Raw genomic sequence first — 5,516 nt, forward strand, 5'->3', positions numbered from 1 at the left:
TTCCATTACCATTCATGGATCAAATGCTTGAACGCCTAGCAGGTAAGTCTTTTTATTGCTTTCTTGATGGATATAGTGGATACAATCAGATTGTTATTAATCCTGAGGATCAAGAAAAGACTACATTTACATGTCCATTTGGTACATATGCATATAGGAGAATGCCCTTTGGTCTCTGTAATGCACTTGCAACTTTTCAAAGATGCATGATGAGTATTTTTTCTGACTATGTTGAAAGAATAATTGAGGTTTTCATGGATGATTTCACGGTGTATGGTGATTCTTTTGATAAATGTCTAGAAAATTTATCTTTGATCTTGAAAAGGTGCATTGAAACTAACCTTGTCTTAAACTATGAGAAGTGTTATTTTATGGTAGAACAAGGAATAGTTCTTGGGCATGTTGTGTCTTCACGTGGATTAGAGGTTGATAAAGCTAAAATAGACGTTATTTCATCATTGCCTTACCCCTCCTGCGTGAGGGAAATTCGTTCTTTTCTTGGCCATGCAGGTTTCTATCGACGCTTTATTAAAGATTTCTCAAAGATTACAGCACCCTTGTGCAAACTATTAGCCAAAGAAGTGGATTTTGTGTTTGATCAAGCATGTAAAGATGCCCATGATGAGCTTAAGAGGCGTGTCACATCTGCCCCTATCATCCAACCACCAAATTGGGATGAGCCTTTTGAGATAATGTGTGATGCAAGTGACTATGCGGTAGGGGCTGTCCTTGGGCAAAGAATTGGGAAGAATTTGCATGTTATCGCCTATGCTTCCCGCATGTTGGACGGTGCACAATGCAATTACCATACAACTGAGAAGGAACTTTTTGCAGTGGTGTTTGCTCTTGAAAAATTTAGGTCATATCTACTTGGTACAAAAGTCATTGTTTTTACTGATCATGCAGCTTTAAGGTATCTTTTGAAGAAAAAGGAGTCCAAACCAAGATTGATTAGGTGGATCTTGCTTTTACAAGAATTTGATCTTGAGATCAAAGATAAAAAAAGGTGCCGAAAATCATGTGGCTGATCACTTGAGCCGACTAAGGACTGAGGATATGCAAACCGAAACAATAAGAGAGACATTCCCCGATGAGCAGTTGTATGTGTTACATTCCTCTACAAGACCATGGTATGCTGATTTGGTGAACTATTTAGTCACCAAAGAATTCCCTCCAGGTTTGTCTACATCCCAAAAAGACAAGTTACGAGCTGATGCTAAATATTATTTTTGGGATACTCCTTATCTGTGGAAATTTTGTGTGGATCAAGTAGTTAGGAGATGTGTACCACAAGATGAATTTCATTCCATTCTTACCTTTTGTCATTCTCATTCTTGTGGTGGGCATTTTGGAGCAAAAAGAACGGCCCACAAGGTACTTGAAAGTGGTTTTTATTGGCCTTCTATTTTTAAGGATGCATATCATTTTTGCAAATCATGTGAAAAATGCCAAAAAACAGGAAATATCACTCACAAGAATCAAATGCCTTTAACAAATATTCTTGTGAGTGAAATTTTTGATGTTTGGGGTATTGATTTTATGGGTCCATTTCCTTCTTCTTTTGGCAATCTTTATATCCTTCTTGCTGTTGATTATGTGTCCAAATGGATTGAGGCGAAAGCCACACGAACTAACGATGCTAAGGTTGTTTTAGATTTTGTCAGGACTCACATAGTTGACAGGTTTGGAATCCCTAAAGCTATCATTAGTGATCGTGGCACTCATTTTTGCAATCGTTCAATGGAAGCATTGTTACGCAAATATCATGTGACTCATCGAACTTCCACAGCATACCATCCTCAAACGAATGGCCAAGCTGAAATTTCAAATCGAGAAATCAAGTCCATTTTGGAGAAGACAGTGCAACCTAACCGGCGAGATTGGAGTCTACGACTTGGTGATGCACTTTGGGCTTATCGGACTGCTTACAAATCACCTATAGGAATGTCACCTTATAGGATGATTTATGGAAAAGCATGTCATCTACCGGTGGAGCTTGAACACAAAGCTTTTTGGGCCATTAAAAAATATAACATGGATTATGATGCTGCTGGGATTGCAAGAAAGTTGCAATTGCAAGAGTTGGAAGAGATTCGAAATGATGCTTACGAGAATGCAAGGATTTATAAAGAAAAGACTAAGAGTCTCCATGACCGAATGATTACAAGAAAAGAGTTTAATGTTGGAGACAAAGTCCTTCTTTATCATTCGCGTTTGAAACTTTTTCCTGGAAAGTTACGCTCTCGTTGGATTGGACCATTTGTTGTTTCTAATGTTTTTTCTTATGGTGCAGTTGAAATTACAAGTTTAGAAACCAACAAAGTACTCAAGGTCAATGGGCATCGCTTGAAACCTTTCTATGAAGGTTGGACGACAGAACTCACCGCTTCTGCGGAGTTAGCTGAACCAATCTATGAAGAATAAGCATGCAACATGTCGAGCCAATGACATAAAACAAAAGCGCTTACTGGGAGGCAACCCAGCACAAAAAAAAAAAACAGATTTGCTTTCTTTTTCCCTTGTCTTTTATTTTTCGCATTTTACTTTATTTTTGTCATTCTCCAATATTCCTTTTCTTTTATTTTAACATTGAGGACAATGTTATGTTTTAAGTGTGGGGGTATTGGGAGAATGTTGGTTTTCTAATTTTGGTTTTCTTTGTTATTTTTCAAAATAAAAAAAAATTATGTTTGATCTTTTGAACTCCCATTGGTTTTTGAGAATATGAGTATTATGTATGAGAATTAGTTGAGATAGATGAAGATATAAATCGAATGAAGGAGTGTGCATGCAAGTTTTAAGGTTTAATTGGTTTAGGGATTGACTTTGAGAATATGCCATGTTGACTTTATAGTGTTATACCAATGCAAGCTTTTGAGCCTTCAACATTATATTCTTTGATTGTGCCTTCTTTCAATGATATGTATCTTTAGAACTTGCTTCATATCTTGTTGAGATTACATTCATATTACATACATACATGAAGATGATAAAGGCATTAGGAATTTTAACCATTTGAGCCAAAAAGCCAACCTAAAGCATATTATCCTTAGTAAACCCCTTTTGAGCTTGTTTATCTTTTCTTTGCTTTATCCATGTATAAGCCTTAACTTTATATATGTTTTCCTTTTCCCTTGGCCAAGGATTAGTAGAGCATATACTAGTGATATTTCATGGAATTATGGTTGGAAATTATGTGAAAAGAAAGAAGAAGTGATGTTTGATGAAAAGATGGGCAAAGTTGCCAAAGGTAAAAAAAAAAAAAAAACAGAAAAAAGAAAAAGAAAAAGAAAAAAAGTGTTCCTTTATGTTCTTAAGATTTTATATTGAAAAAGCTTGAAATCAAAAGAAGTTAAGCATTGGTGATTAAAGATGGAAAATTTATGTGCTTCGATGGAATAACTTGTTTGAAATATCATTTTTCAGAATGCTCTACTTTCTTTGGTTTGAACCTTTTTCTTTTACTCTCTTTTACCTCACCTTTACCTTAGCCCCATTACAACCAGAAAATAAGACCTTTTGATTCATGCATTGTTTGTAATATGTTATTAATGGAGATGAGATTGAAGAGCAAGCTTATAGTAGAACATATTCATTGATTGAATTTGAGAGATTTAAACACATAAGCCCTAAACACGTGAGTGTTGGAGTGTATATCAATGAGAGGACCTATCACTTTGGCATGGCATAGATTTCATTTAAATCCCGACGATTAATTAAGTTTTGAAGTTTGCATGTAAATAAATTCATGAAAATTTATACTCTTTATCCTTCTTAATTGTGTTCTTGTTTATAATGCATATATTCTTGGATATTGATGGGAGATTAGAAGATTAGTCATAGTGATTTCATTTAATTTAACTTCAATTTGGTTTTACATATCCTTTCTCGAGGACGAGCAAGAGGTAAGTGTGGGGGTATTTGATGCAACCATATTATTCAATAGTTTCACCCACATTTAACTAGTGTTTTGCCTATGTTTTATATATAAAATGCCTTGATATTCTTTGTTTTATGTTTTGAAGGCACTTTTGGATGAAAGATGCAAAAAGGAGTAAATTGGAGATAATTGGCAGATTTGACCTTCAGTCGATGTTTTGTGCAGAGCGTGAGCTCTAGAGGTTGAAATGAAGTGATTCCAGTGGAATTAAAAAGATAACATCCATACCTTTCTGGACATCTAAGGCAAGAAAATAAAATAAGGAAGAGCATGGAAATCGCAGCCTTCAAAGTCAAATCTCGCAATCTGCCAGTGTTGACCTTTGGCCATTCCAACTTGAATATCTGGAGCTACAGAAGTCCAATTGATGCAAACTCAATTTTGTTGGATTCATGACTCAAAGTTATATAAACGCTCAAAATTGCAGCCAAAAACGATGTCATATGAGGGAGATATGATTTTTCAAAGATGACATCTGAATTCTGCCAGCAAACAGGTTTCGTGAAGAAACGAGTCCAAATGACATTCCAAAGCATTTAAACCGATATCCAAGTTTTTATTTCAGCAATTTAGCTCCTCTAAATCAAAGCTTGAAGATTTCATGCAAGGCTATTTCTCCTTTTTAGGAAAATAGTTATTGAAGTACTTAAATGTAAACAGTCTACTTAATGGAGGACTATTTTGTAAAATAGAGACCTAGGGTTTCCTAGGATATAAAAAGAATGAGAGAAGAGAAGGGGAGCAGCGAGCCAAGGAGAGAAAAACGCCCCCTTCCTCTAAGAAACCCTAAATTATGCATTCTTTCTTCTTTTTGATTAGTTGTTCAACAAACATGCAAGGCTAAACACTTTTTCTTGGTTGCAAGGACACGGAAACCTTCGGATTTCAAGAACTGTGAGATTTATTTTACCTTTTCTTTTCAGTTTATATGATGAATATGTTTGTTCTCCTATGCTTATTTTTCCTATGATTGTTTATTTTAATTGCTAGAGCGGACTCTAAGTTATTATTGTAGACAATCTATTGTTAAGTTTGATATCAAAACCGGAGTTGTGGTATATGAACTTGTGAAGCAACTGAGTTTAATAATTGTGGCGGATCTACGTTATTAATCTTAGGGAGAACATTCAATCAAATCAAACATAGACTGCGGACAGTTATGTTTTCTTGATTAATCAACTTATCTAGTTCTTAAGGCTGCCATTGAATTAAATTACTAGTGCGGACACTATGGTTGTTTGATGGTTAGGGCTAGTTATACGGCGGATCCGTTAACTAACCAATGTTAAGAAGAGATAAATATTCAGAATATAAATTGATGTTTTGTTTCCATGATCAGTTCTGATTTCTGTAGGTGGATGTGTGCTTGTGACCAAGGTTTGTTCTCTTGATAATTTTCTGATTTTATTAAATTTAGTTTGATAGTTTTCTGTTTTCTTTTGCTTTAGCCTAGATAACGTCCAACCCCCCCCCCCAAATTGCATATCATCTAGCATAAAAATCTGACTTGAATCTTCCTCGTGGGATCGACCCCTTGCTTGCTCTATACTATCTTGTGTGTTGTGTTTGAAGCTAG

This window comes from Populus nigra, chromosome 6 (assembly GCF_951802175.1).
Source record: "Populus nigra chromosome 6, ddPopNigr1.1, whole genome shotgun sequence".
In the NCBI taxonomy this organism is placed as follows: Eukaryota; Viridiplantae; Streptophyta; class Magnoliopsida; order Malpighiales; family Salicaceae; genus Populus; species Populus nigra.